Source organism: Cydia amplana, chromosome 20, assembly GCF_948474715.1.
Source record: "Cydia amplana chromosome 20, ilCydAmpl1.1, whole genome shotgun sequence".
Taxonomy (NCBI): Eukaryota; Metazoa; Arthropoda; class Insecta; order Lepidoptera; family Tortricidae; genus Cydia; species Cydia amplana.
The window spans coordinates 12,724,320-12,747,677 of record NC_086088.1 but is presented as its reverse complement, the minus strand read 5'-3'; positions in this window follow the sequence as shown (position 1 = coordinate 12,747,677).

The following is a 23,358-nucleotide window of genomic DNA, read 5'->3' as shown; positions in this document are numbered from 1 at the left end:
GGCCGGCACAACCGAAACGCAGGACCGGGATAGGTGGGAAGCGGATCGGGTGCCTACGCGGAAACCCCAGGCCGGCACAACCGAAACGCAGGAACGGGATAGGGGGGAAGCAAAGGAACGGGTGCCTACGCGGTAACCCCAGGCCGGCACAACCGTGGGAGAGCCGTGCTCACAGCAGAAGGCGGCGAGGACGACTGCCGACGGGCGGACGCGCGCTCGCGCTTTTATAGTGGCTCGCGGGGTGCGGTGCGCGGCGCGGCGGGGGGCCGATCGTCGTGGGTGGTCTGCGCGGCGGTGAAGCGCGATGGCTCGGTGCGTCGCGCGGCGGTGAAGCGGGATGTTGTGTGCGCGCTGTTACAGCGCCATCACAAGATTATAATTATGGAGATTCAAAGACATTAGATTAGAGTTTTGTGTGGCCCATACAGGAAGAGCATACAATCAGAAAAGGACTACCAACATATAAATTCCCATCAAAACCATTTACCATTGTCATTTTGACACTTATGCCGCAGCCCGAATCCATAGGAAACACACTTATTCGCCGTTACGCTACCGGACTATAAACAACACTACAATATTCACCGAATTTAAAAATCGAGTTCCTTTTTCAAATTAGACGGCCATTTTCGAAAATAACATTTTTACAAACTTACCAATGCAGCCTGTAAAGGCGCTACTGTCTTTATATAAAGTTATTTTTGTACGCGATAAAGTTAGTTCCAAATTTGGCCGTCTGATTTTATAAATTTGTAATGCAATAGCTTAGGCACGGTACACAATGAAGGAAAGACATTTAACAGCGGGGCGCGCCGTATCGATTGTATCTAATTTATTCTAATTTTGTATAGAGATGTCACATTTATTAAACTAGTAGGAAATGTTGAATTCAATGGGTTATGATTGTTAAAGAAATAATGTGGTGCACAATTTAAAAATATCGTAAACTCTATTGAAGTCTTGTCAAATAACGACTCTAATCACTTCAAAATAAGGTATGATTTAAAGTGTGTGAACAAAATTCTTGTTACAAATAAATTGGGACGTTTTTGGTGTGTTTCGTCCCGTGGCGTTGCTTATTATAAACATTTATTTGATTACACCTGTCTGTTAGTATTAGAGTAACTTAAAAAGATAAGATCAGAAACAACTTTATTTGAATTGTAACTAGAAATTACTGATAACGATTACATTACAGGCAATTTATTAAGAAAGGCGTTGGTTGTTGGTTGGAAGTAGCGCCTTCCAAATTGTAGGTCATACGTTCGAAGTTCGAACCCCAGACCCAGCTTTGGTTTAGGTTGCCGAGCAGAGTCATGACTATCGTTGATAGAAAATGCCAATCGCTTTATAAATAATGTATGGACATCGCCAATTCTTAGGATTAGGTAGTCTAAGCTGCTTTAGTACGCAGCCGAGAAAGCATTGAGATGAGACAGATACAAAATTAACATTTTTTTAACGTAAGTAGACATTGTTTGAGCTATTAATGTTTTCTCAAGCGATGTATTTTGTGAGTCGCTACTTAATTTTGAAGTAAAAATTTATAGAAATGTATTTACAGTACATACCTGAGTAGGTATGTCCCGAACTAGTGCGGGAAATAGCATCGAAAGTTTAAAGTGCCATATGTACTGTAAAACGTTGTACGATACACGTGCGAATAGGTAATTCGCAACTCGTATCGGTTTAAAACACTCCCTTCGGTCGTGTGTTCGAATTTCCTCTTTTCCGCACTTGGTATGGTAAATAACTATTGTAAACTTGATGTAGTAAGTCTGTTATTAGTAACGTGTCCTGTAATGTGCTCCCACGCATGCCCACGCGCACATAACCTCGTGTAACTTGACACCGCACGTGACGGTCGGCCAGCGGGGCTTGGACTCTGAGGTGACACTGTTTAACACAATGGGTGTCCTTTATGTAAACTAAACATCTTATATACAAAATAGTAATCCACGAAAAAATCTTATCAAAAGCTATGTAACCGGACAAGTAGGATAAGGTACCTTTGTCAACCAGATCTTGACAGTAGAAAAAGGCGGCAAATTTGAAAAATGTAGGCGCGAAGAGATATCGTCCAATAATAAATTTGAATTTCGCGCCTTTTTTTACTGACAAAAGATTTGGTTGACCAGCTATATTTGGCAATAACAAATACTCGTATCGCTACTATCGCTGTTAAATAGTATGCAAATGAAAAAAAAGCACTTTAGCACTTTAGCACTTTAGATAAGTTAATTTGTCAGTAGAAAAGAAATTCAAATTTTCTATGGAACGATAACCCTTCGCACCTAAGTTTTTTTTTTTTTTAATTTTGCCGTTTATTTCTACTGACGGAAATTGCTAGACAGACTTTATTAACGTAAACGTGCCTTAAAAGCCAGGGTTCATTGTCTCTGGTCGCGCGAGAATAGAGTCATCACAGCGCCGTTGGCTGGCCTGTATATCACCGAGCCTGTAACATTACCCGCGCGTGTGTACGTGCCTTTATTAGGGCGCTATGACAAATGGCTAAGGTGACATAAGATGTGCTGGTATTTTTGGGAAAAAATTGAATTTATGACGTTTTTTGGCAGTTACAGTAAATAATTCAAATATGTATGTCAAGTTTCTTAAATATGTAACAATAAAATCAAAACTAGTACCAGGGGCCCGTTTCTCAAAAGCTTGTAACTTGTAATACAAGTGGAAGTCCCTTTCGAACAAAGGCCAAAAAGTGACATCCGCTTGTATTACAAGTTACAAGCTTTTGAGAAACGGGCCCCAGACATAGACAAATGTTACGTAAATGTTCATGCCAAATTTCATGTAATAATTTAAGCGTGTCGTTTTAAAATATGAACGTAACTTAGATTGTATGGGAGCGGTTTTTAAGGCGGCTTCGTGTGACTATACTGACTATTAAACTAAACAATCTTAGTGCCAGCAGTTGCACCATCCGCACTTGATAGACTGGTCAACGTATCCCGGCGCGCCGCGGTGGCTTACTATGAAACTTTCCAAGTTTCCATACAATAAAATGGAGCGAACTCTTTAACGATGACAAACAACCGTTTGAACCGTTTGGTGCAACCGACCCTTTAAAACTTAATAACTAATTTAACTACGGTAGTACGTATAGTACCTACCTAGTCTACCTACCCTGATCTTTGAGTATTAAGCTTTTGCAACCTATATGTACTTTTTCAACAACATACTTAATGCAATCTTCCCTTGACATTACCATCAATAGCAACATAATATATTTAGAACGAACAATACATCCTTTGCTGCTGTTATGTGCAACAGATTTCGTTTATCGACATTTAAGTGATCAATGCGATAGGAGCTTGAATTTCGCCATCGCCATCTGCCCGGCATTTGACGGAGTCGTGAGGTGTCGGGCGGACCCACGGACCCCCGCGGGGTCCAGGGTTCGGGGCCGGATTTGGGGCAATCGTAAAATACCTATCAGGCGAGATTACTTTTTAGGGCTCATTTAGACGATGCAAAAACTCGCATGCGAGATTCATTTCATTGCGGGTTTTGATCGGTCGGTTGAACTGGACGTAACCAACAGTGCGCAATATAACTATAACTAAAATCGCATCGCATGCGAGTTCGCGCGCCGTCTATATCAGCCCTTCCCACACTAGCTGTTATTATAACATTGTCTGACAGTACTATCAGGTGTCATTGAGTGTGTGAATTGTATGATCAAATTCCGCAATCGTGGTCGTAACATGCGGTTCCTGCTCACATCATAGAGAGCTTATAATATGTGTATATAACTCACTTTCAGCTCTTTCATAAAACACACACTTTTATAATAATGCCTTTCATTATGTAGCAGTCACATAAACTATTCATAACAATATATTATTAACAAAGTGTGATAAAGTATAGTGAAACATAGATGTGCACGCATTGGGTGACGTGTACGTGACTCTGTAAGTCATATTTTGTATAATTTTATCCATACACGGACAGACGACACCTACACGTTTTGTGGTGATCTGGTGATAGTACCGTAGGTACAGTAGTACCTACTCTGCTCAAATGACAGATGCCGTTACCTATCTAAGTATAGGCATTTTCCGTTTCTGTCGGTTCTGTAGGCTGAAGTTTTCTGTAGGCAAATCAAGCTTTTACTTATTGTAAATCACAATACCAACCTAAAATATGAATATTTTAAACCAAAACTTGAAGCCTAAATGTTTTTTGGGACACAACAGAATTAAAAAAAAGGAAATTGATCACGCCCAAATGCATCCCTGTGCATTCTGGGCAAACAAGAATCAGCCCCAAAACTGCAGGAATCTGCTAATTATACGGGAAATAATGACCGCTCCTAATTTATGGTCCTTCATAGAGAAATGGCCTTTTAATGGCTTGTGTATGGCCACAAATCGTTTTTGTTTTGTTCGGCTGTTGTCTATGGCCGCAAACTGCTCCTTTTGTTTTGTGGTCATGGTGTATCTTATCTGTGGTACCACTACTTATGGGGGCATTGTTTGACCATAGAGAAGTTAATGGTTTTAATTGTTTTATTGTTGGTCGCGTGGCGGTTTAAAAGGAGTTTAACTGTTTGTTTGAGTGGGTTTAGATTATTTAAGTCCGTTTCAATATTGCGGTAAAACTATTATTCTTGGCAATTAGGTACCTGACCTAGGTATTTTAATTGGTATTGGTATTCATTAATTAATGCACTTTAATGCTGAATTGTTTAATATTTTACTACTACTCGGGCATTTATAACACGTAAAAAACACGTTTGTATAGCTTTTTAAAATTTGAGATGTTTAACTTATCGTTAGTAACGCTACCCCCTCTGCCACAAATATACGGTAGTTTTACTCCATCTTCGAGTCAAAGTGTCAGAATCCCGTGCCGTCATTGGTCCGTGTCTTTGAACGGACCAATCACGGCACGGGATTCGCTCACCTCGTCCCCCGCACCCCAGTATTTTTGGCAGCATCGGTTTCATTAACTAATTGCTCTAAACTCCGTCTAGAGGATTCCTAGTCTATGGTTGCCTAAGTTAGTAGCTCGTATTTAAAAACCGAACTCGCATCAACCTCAACAATATTCATAAAGATGTATACCTACTAAATCGATAAACTGACAATAAAAGCAACAACGCCTAACAAGCTGCTTCTTAAATCTCTTCGTCTCCTTCACAAAACAACAATGGCCGCCAATAAACCAACGATCCAAGTATCAATAAAACTAAATTTTATCACTCTACACAAAAACTACAAAAGAACATCATTCGCAACAAATTGTCATACATCTCGCGTTCTGCGAAGGCGCTAAAATTATTCCGCAGTTAAAATCAATACCAACTGTCAATTTTATTAATAAAAACTACATGCAGTTGGTTTTGTACCTTACCGTCCCATTCTCAACTTTACGCGTATATTGGAACGGTTTTCAATTTTATTGGCGGTAAAATCTCCCTTGCCACAGATTATAATAGAATATAGACGTCAAAAGTCAAATGTCCATCGACAATGGCCCGTGATTGCTCGGTCCTCATTCAACGATTATTCACGGCCATTATATTCTATTTAGTTCCAAATAACCATTTAATAATAGTTTACGAACGTTCCCCTTAGCACGCTTATTAACAATACAATAAAATAAATAACAAATAACAGAAAATAAGGGCCACTTTACACCTTCTTGGAAGCTGGCAGTTGCGCGCAGCGTGAGTTTGAAAAAAGAAAAAATCCTTTTCACTCACATGTCTGTTGTCTATTCTTTTGTGACGGTTATCGAATCTATCACTTCCCTATGCGGTCGATTATTATCTATTCACCGCAATTTGATCCTTATTTTATACCCAAAAAGAACTATGAGCAAATTTGGGAAGTACATTTTAAAGTTGTTGAATTACCGTCTGTATTACCAGTATAATGGCGCTTAGATGAAGTGGAAAATGATACAGTCTACGTGTCAATCCCTTTTCACGGTGCTAATATAGAATTAATACTTCGGTGGGAAAAAAAACCTTGACAAATCATGTTGGCAGTCCGATTTTACGCGGCCTGGTGAACGGCAGATTTTGAAAGAATTTATGGTTCGAGGAAGTCATTCGAAATTCGAATTTTATTTGAGGTCGAATTTTATGTTTCACACATGACTCGGTTTTGATTGGATAGGTTTACGACTAAACGATTTTGTCTAATCGGTATAGATCGATACTTGGCTTGAATATTGATGAGTGTTTCAATCGATTTTAATAGTTTTTACCACGTAGACAATACAGGTTTTAATTGTGCATTTTATCCTTGTATTTTATCAGGAATAATTTGAGAGATTTGTTGGTGATACATAGTAACTAGAAGCCATTGTGTGGTCAAATAACATTTATTACACACATTAAAACCCATCTCACACGATCAAAACAAGTCTACGTATTGATCGTGTAACGTATTGTGTCTCACTTGACACAATACGTTATCAAGTCATAAAAAATAAAAAAAGGTTTTTGAACTCGATATTTGGTTTAAGTGACTGTCTTATGGGCAAGTTAAACCGTATTCAACATTCTAATCCATCTTGCTGAATGCAGTTACTTTTTCATAAATTAAGTGACGAATGTAAAAATAACAACACCTTGAAGATATTTATCCATTTATTTTCTTGTCTTCTTCCAATTCACAATAATCTCTTCTCTTGACAACCGCCTGCTAGCACGACTCAACAACCAAAAAGAGCTGTCCGCCAAGTGTCTTTCTTTTTATACCCAACCAATAACAGTCTTCAATTTCAAACTACCCTTAACTTTAAAAACTTATTAAGTAGGTATGCTAGGTCTTATTTCAAACTACCCGTAACTTTAAAAACGAATTAAATAGGTATGCTAAATACCAAAAACCCTACACTCGTCCATCCTGACTCCGTGTATGTCCTCATACACGTGCCAGGTGGAAACCCTACACTTGGCCGACAGACTACGTATACTACTTAACAGTGGATACACTAATCGCATAGGATACGAAACAGTTTCAATCAGGCATCAGCAAGTCAAAATCTCAAAAACATCATCTAAATAACCTTTCGTATGCCTGCCACACAATTTGGACTAGAATTTACAGTTTCAAGGTTATTAATTCAGTGGTAAATTTTGACTAAAGCATACGAAGGGTTAAAATTGTTACTCTTCTGCCGGAGACATCCTGCTGGAGACGGCTCGCACCGGACTCTGGCGTCGCGAGGCGGGCTCCTGCTGGAGACGGCTCGCACCGGACTCTGGCGGCGCGAGGCGGGCTCCTGCTGGAGACGGCTCGCATCGGACTCTGGCGGCGCGAGGCGGGGGACGCCGGTAGAGGTGCGGCGCTCAACTTGCTAAAAATATCCAACATTGGGTTAATAATCACAACAGTGTACACCTTGACTAGTAATTCAGGGTAACAGATCATTAATTGCCATTTATTATTCGATTTTCATGAGTAATGATCATCTCTATCTGCAGGTAGATAGTACACGAACCAATTCAATTCTCGTGACTGAAACAACAGAGTACACGAACCAATTCAATTCTCGTGACTGAAGCACTATCAATCTTCCTGCCATATATAATATGAACCAGTTCAAATCTTTTCTAAAATGGTAGTACTTAGCTGTGTCAGCACACGAATCAAATCAAATTCTCGTGGCTTCAACATCATTTTCCATTATCATGTCAAGAAATCTTCAATTATAAATCTCACTCTTGAGACAGGAATATTTCCCGAGATCCTTTCAGTAACTTTAACCCTGACTATAATTTATAAAATATTACTATGATGAATAACAGCGATAATTAAGTAATTATTGTGTACAACTTGACTTATTATGTTCCCATTATCAATGCATTAATCATCTGGTACTAAAAACCTATACCTAATAGCTCCCCTCCCAATGTTTTCAGAGAAGGTCGTATATTCTAGCCTGTTAGGATTTATCCAAGCTGACAAAGTACTTAGTCCATCAATTGCAAGACGCGTTGGGATTTTCAGACTATTAGATTTTTTTTATAATATGCATATTGTTTTACGAAAGACTTGAACAGTATATTAATTCACTAAACGTCTTTACAGCATACCAAATCCCGCAGTTCGGGAATAAACATAGCACCTAAATAGGCGTGTTTCCGCAGAAAAAGGACCAGTAATATTCTCTCTACACGTTGAATTAAATAAATTATACGTTTCAAATGTTACATGGCAGACATAAACGATAGAACTGCAAAAACCTGATGTTTTACCCTTCCGTACCTTCCGACTTGTTCTAGAATACAATCAAAAATGTATACCATGGAATCGCATATTTTGTAACTGAAATATGGTATCATTTAACTACTGGGGTGATTACGACGACGTTGTAATTATGTTTAGGTTGTAAGAAAACTGCCCACGCAACATGTATCACCAATATCCACTCAGAGATTTCTTCAAGGAAATACTTGCGTTAATTGAGATCTACATACTGGAGCTTCGCCTTTTTGTAAACATAAAATATTAAGAATAAATCTTTTAATTACGATTTGCGCACTAGTATAAATATAATTATCAAATTTCAAGTTCGGCAATAAGTAAAAGTATAAAAGTGAATTCTTTACCGCAATACGTGTCTTTAATAACCTCCCAGTTGAAATTAATATCTCTTATTATTAAATTATCTCTTTTAAAAACTGCCTCAATGGTAATCTACTATTATTTGACGAGTTTTTTATAGTTCATGCATTATTTAATATATCAGCTTATCTAGTAATGAGATAATGTTTATTATTGTACATCTATTTTTATCAAGTCTTAATTTAAACATAATATTTAAACATAATAATATAACCAATAAGAGGCCATCAATCCTCCTCGATCTCGGTTTAATTGTGGTGAGTTCTACAGGTTCAACCATGCACTCTTCATTATCGCTTATATTAAAATCATCATATTAAAATCATTTCAATGTAATGCTGCAACATTAACTGCAGTAACCTATGAATTAAAAATATGATTCAATAATTCAACGATTCAATAATTCAATAATTCAATAATTCAATAATTCAATAATTCAACGATTCTACAATTCAACGATTCTACAATTCAATAATTCAACGATTCTACAATTCAATAATTCAACGATTCTACAATTCAATAATTCAACGATTCTACAATTCAATAATTCAACGATTCTACAATTCAATAATTCAACGATTCTACAATTCAATAATTCAACGATTCTACAATTCAATAATTCAACGATTCTACAATTCAATAATTCAACGATTCTACAATTCAATAATTCAACGATTCTACAATTCAATAATTCAACGATTCTACAATTCAATAATTCAACGATTCTACAATTCAATAATTCAACGATTCTACAATTCAATAATTCAACGATTCTACAATTCAATAATTCAACGATTCTACAATTCAATAATTCAACGATTATACAATTCAATCAACCAACGATTCTACAATTCAATCAACCAACGATTCTACAATTCAATCAACCAACGATTCTACAATTCAATCAACCAACGATTCTACAATTCAATCAACCAACGACTCTACAATTCAATCAACCAACGACTCTACAATTCAATCAACCAATGACTCTACAATTCAATCGACCAATGACTATAATTCAAGCCCAATGACTAATTCAAGCCCAATGACTAATTCAAGCCCAATGACTATAAATTATGACTATAATTCAATCAACCAATGACTCGATCATTCAATAAACCAAACGACTCGATCATTCAATAAACCAAACGACTCGATCATTCAATAAACCAAACGACTCGATCATTCAATAAACCAAACGACTCGATCATTCAATAAACCAAACGACTCGATCATTCAATAAACCAAACGACTCGATCATTCAATAAACCAAACGACTCGATCATTCAATAAACCAAACGACTCGATCATTCAATAAACCAAACGACTCGATCATTCAATAAACCAAACGACTCGATCATTCAATAAACCAAACGACTCGATCATTCAATAAACCAAACGACTCGATCATTCAATAAACCAAACGACTCGATCATTCAATAAACCAAACGACTCTATAATTCAATAAACCAAACGACTCTATAATTCAATAAACCAAACGACTCTATAATTCAATAAACCAAACGACTCTATAATTCAATAAACCAAACGACTCTATAATTCAATAAACCAAACGACTATAATTCAATAAACCAAACGACCATAATTCAATAAACCAAACGACTCTATAATTCAATAAACCAAACGACTCTATAATTCAATAAACCAAATGACTCTAATATTCAATAAACCAAATGACTCTATAATTCAATAAACCAAATGACTCTATAATTCAATAAAGCAATGACTCTATAATTCAATAAAGCAATGACTCTATAATTCAATAAACCAAATGACTATAATTCAATAAACCAAATGACTCTATAATTCAATAAACCAAATGACTATAATTCAATAAACCAAATGACTATAATTCAATAAACCAAATGACTATAATTCAATAAACCAAATGACTCTATAATTCAATAAACCAAATGACTCTATAATTCAATAAACCAAATGACTAATAAAACAAATGACTCTATAATTCTATAAAACAAATGACTCTATAATTCAATAAAACTAATGACTCTATAATTCAATAAAACAAATGACACTAATTCAATAAACCAAATGACTCTATAATTCAATAAACCAAATGACTCTATAATTCAATAAACCAAATGACTCTATAATTCAATAAACCAAATGACTCTATAATTCAATAAACCAAATGACTAATTCAATAACCCAAATGACCTTATAATTCAATAAACCAAATGACTATAATTCAATAAACCAAGATACTAGATACTCGATACTCGATACTCGATACTCGATACTCGATACTCGATACTCGATACTCGATACTAGATACTAGATACTAGATACTAGATACTAGATACTAGATACTAGATACTAGATACTAGATACTAGATACTCGATACTCGATACTCGATACTCGATACTCGATACTCGATACTCGATACTCGATACTCGATACTCGATACTCGATACTCGATACTCGATACTCGATACTCGATACTCGATACTCGATACTCGACCAATAAATAAACAAAGCAACAAATCAATCAATTCACAGAAAATGTGCCGTTAATGAGCTAATTATTGTCCAATTTTGTTTATAATCAGATGGCATTATAAATGTGGAGCTTCCTTGCAGTTCTAATAGAAATCACAAAAGTTGGTCAAAGGCCTGACCGGCTGAGAACCACTCATAGATCGTATCTATTATTTCGTAAGATAAGATATATACGCGTTATTATATCGCATTGACATATTTAGGCAAAAATGTCTCATAATTGGTACACAAGTAATAGTTTCTATCGGTTCATCAAATTTATTTTTCTCAACTTATCCTCTGGCAATATATTCATCTTATACTTATGTTATATGTGCTAGATGTCGATGAACGAGATGAAGTCAAGCAATTCACGGTATCTAACACACATTACCATATCAAATCATTCATAATATAATAGTAAAAGTAGGTGTACATGACCTGATGTCCAGTGGCGCGTGCCTCTCGCTAAGGCTGTCGAAGCGGGGTTACTCCTGACTTTCACAACAGGACTCTGCTTCGGTCTGGATTCCTTTTTCACTGCCGCTGTTATTCCAGCTACATTCCCTTTCGCGAAGACCGAGGCTTCTGGTGTTCGCAAGCGCCGTTGATCATCATAAGTCATCGTCAGCCATATTCTCCAACAACTCGGCATGAAACGTAAAAGTATCCGGTGTTACATATACCTATATACTATATCATAATACTAACCTATAAAGGAATTATATGACAAAATAATGTTTAATGGTAGTTCAAATTATAAACATTCATTTATCTCAAAAACTATGCGTCGTAGCAAAAAAAATGACTGAAAATTCAATGCCCCGTTTGCATAGTAAGCCATCTACTTATATTCCACAAATTTTAACATTAAGGATCAAAATCAAAACTCAAAATCTTCAATTAAATTGCGAGACCTGGTTATAAATCATAAATATCAATTTATCTCTGAAACTATGCGCCGTAGTGAAGAAATAATGAAAATTAAGGCACTCTTGAATACTCCAACCAACACATATCAAGACCCACGTGTTGACATATTCTGCCTAATTCCCACATGTGTGTGGGTAAGTAAGTAGCAAAGAAGTTAATAACTACAGTCGCGTATCTATTTATTAAGAAGAACACGTGTACTTGATTTTGTTAACTGAACATTATTATGCCTAGCTGTCGGTGGCATGGTGGTTAAATACTTTGAATTCTCGACCAACTGACGCATATATTCTTATGATTACACATTGATATTATGTCCATTTAATTACATTTATGGGTCAAACTAACCTAAGTTTAACTGATATGCAATTAGATAGCCTATAATCATAATCATCATAATATTATTAATAAATGATGCAGGTACTCATTTAAATTAAATAAAAATGTTACCAGTACCATATTTCTTACGTAATCCATTAGAATTTCGTATAGTTAATTAATTATCTCCAAGCTCAGAATAAGGGTCATGTTATCAGTTATCTCACTAAATCAATAAGTAATAGCAGTAGGCGTGTACTTACGTTCATCCCACTTCTGAAGTGTAAAAATAACAACACCTTGAAGATATTTATCCATTTATTTTCTTGTCTTCTTCCAATTCACAATAATCTCTTCTCTTGACAACCGCCTGCTAGCACGACTCAACAACCAAAAAGAGCTGTCCGCCAAGTGTCTTTCTTTTTATACCCAACCAATAACAGTCTTCAATTTCAAACTACCCTTAACTTTAAAAACTTATTAAGTAGGTATGCTAGGTCTTATTTCAAACTACCCGTAACTTTAAAAACGAATTAAATAGGTATGCTAAATACCAAAAACCCTACACGAAATAGTTACGGTTTCTAGATTGAGGAAACCTAACACGATCTTTAGGCTAACAGTCAACAATTTAGGGTTTCTTAAAATAAATGCATTAGGTCTTATGAAATATTAAGAAAAATGTTTAGAAGACTGTTAATAATATTATCTATCTTACCTAGAGAGTGCAATCACTGTCCATTTTAAAATTATCCATATTAGAACAAGCATACCTATTCCATTTTATATTATTAACCTTAAATAACCATGCAGAGGGCATTATACCAAATTGAACATGAACAAAATATAAATTTAATCAACAAAACTAACTTTCTTCTAACCCAACTGCCGTATCAGGCACGTTACAACAACAATGATTGACAGATGCAACCTTTTTTCACGTTCCAATTCCAAATATTTTCAAACGGCCAATTAAAATGGCGATTTGTAAAAGAGCCGCTGACGGTCGGCTAATTCGCTAAAATAACAGTTTTTGTAACTAATAGGGATGGATGATGGATCGTCTGCCGTTTTTGTCGGAATTCGGGATAATGTGGATTTAAAAAAAAAACGATTTGTCTATGACTAGAGGGCGGGAAATCTCAGAAATGACTGTTGTGCGTTACTGCTTCGGAATTTTAATACGTTATATTAATAAACCATTTATTTTAGACTTAATGACTATGTAATTATATTATGTAAGGCATACCAGATAAAAGGCTCAGCTGATTTTCTAAAAAGTAATGATGGTAATTAATTGTAAAGTCCGTGTAAGTTAGCTCTGCACCGACTTTGGCAGAACAAACTGAAAGTGTCATCATAAACTCAGTTTCATAGAAATTTTAAGTTAATGATGTCACCTTACACTTAGTTTAAGTACTAACTTGTTCCGACTATACACCTATATACCTATTATTAGATTCACATACGAACGTATGCACCTACCTACTCGTATTCTAATTAAATCGATGTAGCGTTCATAGATTCCATCCATCTAAGCTAACTCCAACAAATGGCATGCGATTTTAGATAATTGCCGGCTACCTAAGTAGGAGCAACGAATTCAATCGATCGATCAAATGCCGCAATGTATTGCAATTATTGCAAATCGCAGACTATCATTGGCGATGTTTGAAGAGATGTAGAGGCCATTATGCAACATTGAGAAGGAAAAGCATTGTAAAAACTGTCCAAATCGTCAAAATCACGGTCGGGCCACGCGTAAACAGCGATCGAAACGATATAACATTCCACTCACGCGCCGATAAATCTGACCTTATTGCGTTTCTAGATGCCTGGGCGCATCCTCAGTGACCGGCTGTGACCACACGCACGTGTTTGGTGAATTATAAGTTATAGACATTTGAGGAACGATAGTCAAGGATTTGTAACATTGTCTACTTTATGGACCTTTAAGGCTGCCTCTCCACAAAGGCGGAGATGAGGGGAGACATGCGGAAATCAACCAATACATAACTGTGGTTGTGAATGTTGTAATCCACATCCCTTCTTTTTCTTTTTAGGCATGAGAAGATAGCAAATGAACTCAACCTATTTGCCGTTTTAATTGGGCAAACGATGTATCAAACGCCCTGTATACATACATTCATTGGAATTGGAATGGAATCATGCTAGTTAGCTTTTATGAAACCAAGATGCCCAATCCCAAGAGAACCAAGTCTTCAATATGGTTCGTTAAAGGTCTAAACATTTTCAACTAGGCATACCATAGACTAGTATCATCATAATGCATCAAAGTTCTCTCTGATAGCCCTTTAGGGTAATAATTGCGACGCGTACGCAGGAAACGAGCGAGGCATTAACGCCGACGCGCCGCGCATGCGCACGGGGATTTAATGCAGTTGCCATGCGCTAATCGAAGACCACCTATGACAGGACGATGGCATTATACTTTTCGTCATATTAAGAGGAAATGCGAGCTAACGTTTCATCCGTTACACAACGCTAATCATATGTAAAATGTTCTCTCATTCAAAATTGAACTTATAAGGCACAAATGGGACTGCGTGGGCCGGCCACTTTTATCGCATGCATTCGGATAGGTGGGCTAACATAGCCACCAAGTTGATGCCGGTAGAGAAGCGTGGGCGGGGCAGGCCCAGGAGATGGCGAGACGATTTTGACACCTTCCTCCTCTAAGAGTTATGGAAAACCAGGGAAGAGACCTTCGCCCAGCAGTTTGCTTCCGGGATCCAATCTTTGCTCTACTAGGGTTTAGCGACAGCTATTTATGGGACCTACGCTTCTCCTGTCCCTATCTCGAAAGTCTTTTAAAAACATTCTTATTGGACACAAATAATACATAGACCTTCCTCTTGAATCACTCTATCTATTAAAAAAACCGCATTAAAATCCGTTGCCTATTTAAGATCTAAGCATACATAGGGGGCAGACAGACAGCGGGAAGCGACTTCGTTTTGTACTACATATTTAGTGATATTTCTTTTGTATGTTTGTAAGTAACAAGACTAATAAGATTTTGACCTCAACTTAGCTAACAAGTTTGTAATCAAATAAGAACTAAAATTCAATCGTTTTCAGCTTAACTACCTATCATTAAACCACAGTTAATGTATATCATATATCACAGTTCTTACCCTAGACCAACAATAGCGGAATATGACTTAGCCTAAACACACTTCAAGAAATTTTGAATAATTTTACGGTTTTGACTCACTTGTCTCAGAGCGAGAGTGACTTAAAAACAAGTAAGTCTAAACCGTAAAATTATTCAATGAGTATGTCTCACAACTATTTAAATTCCACTTCTAGAAACTAATTTATACTCGTAGGCGTAAGCTAAACAGTACCTAATGAACTAAATTATTAAGTTTAAAGGGTTCAGTGGTTTCTTAACCGGCAGTCCGCGGACCTCTGCCTGTTCCCTGGATACACATGGAATAATGTATAAACAGAATTATCCTTCGTCAACTTATTCGACCAATTAATCTATCAAGCTACCACTCGAATCTGTCACGACGTTCCTGCTCAATAAAAATTAAATTTATTTCCCAAACACCAAATCCAAAACTCAATATTCAATGTGCAGCGCCATAATAAACATTCATTGCAACTGCAGGAACGCTTGGTGTGGTCGCCATTCCACACATTTCAACTCCAAAATGTCCAAACTGCATACAAGTCCCATACATTATACTGTCTTTTAGTAAAATAGAAAAGCTACGCGCGACCAACGCACTTTAACATAACTAATATGCGACGTGCGTTTTGAATAATTCAAATAATGAGTTACAACAATGTCTTCTAGTATTTTGTTTAGTGTGGAAGTTATTCGGTGAAAAAATGCGTCTACGGTAGTTTATGATTATCGTTTCTGGAAAACAAAAAGTTACTTATGTTAATTTTAAGACAAGTGAGTTATGTAAAAAAGTAGCATTTAGGAGAAAATTCCGGTGTAGGTTTGAAAATTCTGTTTCTTTGATCGTTTTCCCGATTGAATTCCAAAGAACTGGTCTGCTTTTAGCAAGTATAGCAAGTATTTGCGCAGGTTGTAGTGGCACCAGTGATCGACAGGAACCCAGTAACTCCGACAATTCGAATTTTCTCCAAAAAAATAAGGGTCGAAGTCGACTTCTTAATGTGGCAACACTGTCCAGTAGTTACAGAGTGTTGCTGTATTAGGAGATTGATTCCATACCCTTATCTTTACATACATAGGTAAGTAAATTGCATGACAATGCCATATTATTATGACATGGAGCTGATCTGATGATGGAGACAGGAGGTGGGCATGGGAACTCTGTTTCGGATTATTATTAGAATTGCTGCTATGAGTTTTAGTTGGTTTTAGTTATTAAATTGTACAACGGGACTTAATCGCGTATCTAAGTTTTAAGATTTACCTCCGACGTTTCGAGGACGGCGTTGTCCCCGTGGTCTCGGAGAAGACTGGCTTAAGTTGACATCAGCATCTTCTAACCGCGCGAGTCTTCTCCGAGACCACGGGGACAACACCGTCCTCGAAACGTCGGAGGTAAATCTTAAAACTTAGATACGCGATTAAGTCGCGTTGTACAATTTAATAATGTGTAAAAATCGTGAAAGTTTAAATCAGTGTTATGAGTTTTAGTTGCCTGTGGAAAGAAAAGTACAGTCAGCGATAAAAGCTTGTACCAAAAATGAAATTTTTGCCAAAAACTTATTTTTATATTCTAGATGCTAAAATTACACTTGGATTGGCTATGTGGACGACCTGAATGTGATCTTAATTTAGCCAATACATCACCCCACTTAGCCATTCCTAGTCCGTGCTATAACGGCGCCATTGGCAACGTGCGAGGCTCAACGGTGACGCAAGAGGTGACGCTGACGTCACTCTTCTGGGACCTGCGCGTGACTTGACCCTAAATAGGTCGAAATATGACAAGAAAGGACCGACTTCCATTTTGCTAATCATTTATAAAACAATAAATAAACCTACATGACATTATAGCTCTCCAAGGGGCGTCTACGTGTTGGATCTATACATATACCCACACAAGCCTTTTAAAAGACCGGATAAGCCCGTGAAATCGAAGGACAGATAAATTAAATTCTACTCCCAGGTACCTTGATTGACCTACCTATGTGTAGAGTCAGACCAAGCTAACTATGCATGGCATTTGCAAAGTCAAAGTGTGGGAATGCCATCATTAATGTCAAAATATGACGCTAGTAATAACACTCCCTCGCTTTGTTCTATTCAAGTCGGTAGGTACAACATTTGCTTAGACCAGTCTCTATTGCCATTCACAAAGTGCGAGGAACGGCTCGACGGTGACACATCGATGACGTCACTGTTCTGGGATCTGGTGCGTGCGTTGATCCTAGATAGGCCGAAATAGGACAAGAGCCGACATTAAAAAAAAAAAGCTCTAATAATTAGATTAAGATAATATGTTCCTATGTAATACTTAATTACTATTCATAAGTGCTTGTTGCTAGGCCTACATGAATAAAGTACCTATATTTTGAACTTGAACTTGGAAAAAGAAAATAATTAATAAGTCAGTAATCTCCCCATACCCAACCTTTACGTAGGCGTAAGTAAATAGAATAATTTGTAAGCTCTTGCCATACTTGATTAAATAAAAACAGGTCACTTTATACTTGGAGGATATAATCAAACGGAGACGCCACATGTCTGTAATTTTCTGTACAAAACAGTCTGCCGATTTTTGCGGGGGAGGGGAACGTCAAATGTATGCGTAACGTAAAGATAGCCATGTCAGATAAACGTCAGTCCATAGTTCCATACATTGTGTATGACCGTTGGCCGCCTATTTTCGACAGAGGGGGAAAGCCTGTTAATGGCTACTCCGTTTAGTTGTATCCTCCAAGACTTAATATGGTATATAAGTTATATTTAGAAGACAATATAAATTCCCCAAATGCCTTTCTAATAAGCACTGGAAGCAAGTCGCAGCAAACACAGGAAGTATTTGTTTTTTTCTTGAGCAATCAAATATTTTTTTATAAATCGGCTCAAAATAAGCCTTGTTAAGAATCAGTTAGCTATAAACCAGGCTAAAATAACAGCAATTTAATGGAAATAAAAAGTCGCTCGGGCAGAAATTAATTTCAAGCCACTTTAGTCACAATAACTGTCATGTAAATGTGCGACACAGAGAATAAGCAGAACTACGACTCTGGCGAAGCCTTTCGTAGAGCAATACAGGGTGGATTTTCTTTTTGGGTCAGTGAGGGCAGCTACCAGATCCCGTGCTGCTACGAGAAAACGGTCTAAGAAGACCTTCCCTCGATTTCAAATTAATGAAGATTGGCTTTTACAGATTTTGGAAAAAACGTACAGGGTGCGAGAAAAAGGTCATTTTTGACAAACTTTTTTTTTGATGCCAATCGATCCCATTCCTATTAAGGATCAAAAGCTTGTATGGAACCAAAAAAAAATTTCCGGCTAGAAAAGCCACAAATCGAGGAAAACTTTTCCCGTACAATTTGTATGAAAATGAAAACTTTTATTTTTCACATGCTGTTTTTGTATGCCAATCGATTCCATACCTATCCAGTATCAATAGTTTCCTAGGGGTCAACTTACGGTAATGTACTAAAAAGCCACAAATTAATAAAAACTTTTTCCATACATTTACTATGGAGAAAATGTGAAATGTTATTCTCAATTTTCTATCTCGCCCATCAGTCCTACAGCAATGTCTTCATACAGTATTATGGTCCTTAAATGTAACAGGACTGATTGGCCAGATAGAAAAATGTGAATTAAATTTCACGTTTTCTCCATAGTAAATGTATGGAAAAAAATTTCTTTAATTTGTGGCTTTTTAGTACATTACCGTAAGTTGACCCCAAAGAAACTATTGATACTGGATAGGAATGGAATCGATTGGCATACAAAAATAGCATGTGAAAAATAAAAGTTTTCATTTTCATACAAATTGTATGGGAAAAGTTTTCCTCGATTTGTGGCTTTTCTAGCCGGAATTTTTTTTTTGGTTCCATAAGCTTTTGATCCTTAATAGGAATGGGATCGATTGGCATAAAAAAAAAAAGTTTATCAAAAATTACCTTTTTCTCGCACCCTGTATGTTTTTTCCAAAATCTGTAAAAGCCAATCTTCATTAATTTGAAATCGAGGGAAGGTCGTCTTAGACCGTTTTCCCGTAGCAGCACGAGATCTGGTAGCTGCCCTCACTGACCCAAAAAGAAAATCCACCCTGTATATACCCATCTTAAAGATTTTAAAAAGTACATACATATAATCACGCCCATTTCCCGGAGGAGTAGGCAGAGACCACGGATTTCCACTTGCTATCCTGACATACCTCTTTCGCTTCTTTCACTTTCATAACATTCGTCAGGAGTCGTATCTCGTAAAGTATAGGTAAACCAGAACTTTGGGAGTATTGTCAAGAGGGCGCTCGTTTTGAATTTTATATAGCAACAATTTGTATAGTGGGGACAATGGAAATTGGCAGATGATTTTTGTTTTATTCCGACAACTTTAATAAGTGCGAAGTTTGATGTTTGGATATTTCTTCGGTTTTTACGCTTAAATGGCTGACTCGATTTAGATAAAATGAATAGCGTAAAGTCAATTTTCTTTTTTATTGTTTTCTTTTTTTTAGGTTTGGGCGCCCTTCGCTAGCAATCCGTGATACCGATGCATGCGATACACCTAATACACAAATCAAATGATTACAAGACATCAACCAAATCGTGACGACCTGACTATAGTGACATTTGTCCATAAGTTTGAAACTTACCCGTCAATTCAGATGCTAATTTCGTTATGTTTTCTAATGGAAGAAATTTCTCTCCCGCACGTTTTTTTTCCAATAAATAACTATATACACTATTTACAACTTTTTTCTCTGTAAAATCTAAAACTTTCGGTATGATTATTGCAGTCTAATAATAATTCACACGAAACTTGACAAAGCAATGTTTACATTGTCAATATTGACAACTATCATAGAGAAAATTGTTGCCATTGCTAGAAATTAGTACCAACAAATTTCCGTAACATGGCGCACCCTCAATAGATCCTGGTTCACCTATATTTTCGAAAATATTTTTAATAGGTTGTGTAGAACAGGGTAGCTTTAGGTTTCCTCATTCCTTATACGGTACACGCTCGCCGGTTTAGGGTGTTCTTGACCTGGCCTTTCTTCTGGATTTCCCCGATCTGATCAGAGAAAGTCCGCCGAGGCCTACCCCTTCCAACCTCCTCTTCTACAAAAAAAATGTAAAAGTTATTTTAATAACTCCAACTTCTGATCTGACGCTCCTGTGTCCCAATCACTCGGCAATAAAGGGCGATTTTATTAGTTTGGGTAGTGTGTCTAATATGAGTTCCCGGTACAGTTTATATAACAGTCTTGTTATAATAACATATAAAAGACACTATAAATGGGCCCGATGAGGTATTCTATAATAATTAATAAATACCTAATTAATAAAATCACATAAGGTCAATGAGGCTAATTCCTTCATAGGGACTATTCCGTTCACGAGCGTAATATTTCTTTGCTTTTCAAATCGTAGGAATCAAAAACATCTGCTTTTAACTGCTGAAACTGAAATAATTTGACCGACAAAGCAATCGCTGCTTTGTCGGTGAAATTGTCAATTTTGTTCGTTGTTCGAGAAAAAGTAGAAAAACGCTAGCTAGTATTCTGCAATAGGTAGGTATAAAAAAAATATGCTAAAGATAATTTATCAATCGTAATTTGTAAAATGGTTTTGGCTGTAGGATTTGCCAAAGAACATGACATACATACACACGTTACAATAGAAAAACATGACTATTATATAGCTTGTGTTTAGGTGTACATTTTGTATGACCGATAGAATATTATAAAATAAAATAAAAATAAAACCAATTCAATCAATTAACATTTTTATTAAGTAGGTAATTTAAACAAATCGAACATCTAAATACAATCCACTACGATTAATTACATACCTAAAATCACAGATAAAGAGGCGTAACATAGCTCGGGGGCCTAGCCAAGACACCAATCAATTGCGCCGTAGCGAACGAAACACATGTCTCTCTGTCGCACTAATATGGAAGAGTGATAGAAAGACATTACCGTTTCGTTTGCTACGGCGCAAACGATTGACATCTTGGCTAGGCCCCCTGAAAATAGTAAATCGTTAAGGGGCCCACTGATTACCAGTCCGGCGGACGATATCGGCCTGTCAGTTGTTCGGAACTGACAAATTTTTGTTCTAACTGACAGGCCGATACCGTCCGGCGGACTGGTAATCAGTGGGCCCCTTTAACGCCAATCGAAAAAAATTAGGTAAGTACCTACAGAAATGCCAGATGCGCATAAAATGTTGTCATTATTTTTTTTATGATTAGAATGCAAGCGAGCAGACAAATCATAGGTAAGCAAAAATCCGTCGCCCATGGACACCTTCAACACCACAGGGTTTGCAAGTGCGTTGCCGGCATTTAACGTTCCCAACTTTTCATAAAATCTTAAATCATTTACTTTAGTCAGGCGTGGCTCACTCCGCGATTTCGTCGCTTTGCTACAGGTAGCTAAAAGTACATCCGTTCCACACCAATTTTGGTGGCTAGCCATATGCCGCGCGTGGCGCTGTCGCCACCTAGCGGCCATATCTGTGCTGATCGTGACAAACGCGTTTTGTTAGAGAGTGAGTCTTCTGTACCTAGTAGGTACTAATTATTTATTCTGTGCTTTAGTTAGTTTTCGATTGGCGTTGTCGTTTAGCGATAACCGACCACCTTTTCTATTATGCCTAGAGTTTTCGCCTTCTCCGATTCGAAAACTTCGTCCTCCGATTTTGGCATATTCGTAAAATATCATAATACTTTTTCATATTAATAATTACTGTTGAACCCACCACTCTTATTAGTTCTTAATACAAAATACACATTTACTTAGGTACCTACTTAATGATTTACATAAAGTGTCATTCAGTAGAACTTGCGAACTTTGTAAACAAAAGTTACTAGTAATTTGACATTCAGTGTCAATTTTAGTATGGCGGTTTGTTTACATAGTTAGCAAGTTTTATTGAATGACACTTTAGGTAATGTAGACCAAAAATTTAGTCATTAGGTATGTTTAGTATATAACTAGGTAGGTACTGGAAATCACTACAATATTCAATATTCTTAAATTTAATTCTACATAACTAATTAAGGTGCATTGGGGTAACTTCGACAACGGGACAGTTTGGAAAATCGCTAATATCTGCTACCGAAACTAAAAGCACTTCATACTTTAGCAACACTGACTTAGAGACACAGCCATCGGATCTTTCGTTCCCACCTATGGTTGTCGCTGCCGCCGTCGCAAGTCGCTCAATGTCGTGGCCGAGACGTCGCGCTATTGCCACGCTTGCCAAGGCATCTTGCGTAGGTACTGAGCTATAATTCGCAAATTGCAGGGATCTTTCTCTTTTACTCCAATGAAGGCGTAATAGGGATGATGACACATGTTGAATTTTATAACAAAATCTAGTAAAATAGATAGCAAACGAGCAATTTGTCACAATAATGTGGATATTAAAATAAAATATTGAAAAATTACAAAAATACAGGACCTGAAAGTTTAAAAATTTAAGTTTTTTTTAACTTCCAAAAACGATAAAAGTAAGGGTACCATTCAATTCCTTACATTTCATCCAAAAAAATATTGTATAGCAACTATATACATAAACGCAATATTTCACCGACAAAAACGCAATTTTCTTGTTTGTCCATACTACAAGATGGGCTCCCAGAGACCTTGACGTCACGGCCTCTGGCCGTTTTGTATAGGGCGTTTCGCGAGTGAAGTGCGACTGTCGGCCTTTGACTACAATTTCTGACTTTTGTGTTACTTTAATGCAATGGGTCCCATATAGACATTTGATCCTAAAAACAAACCTGATCGATTGATACCATAAATGAAAATTAGT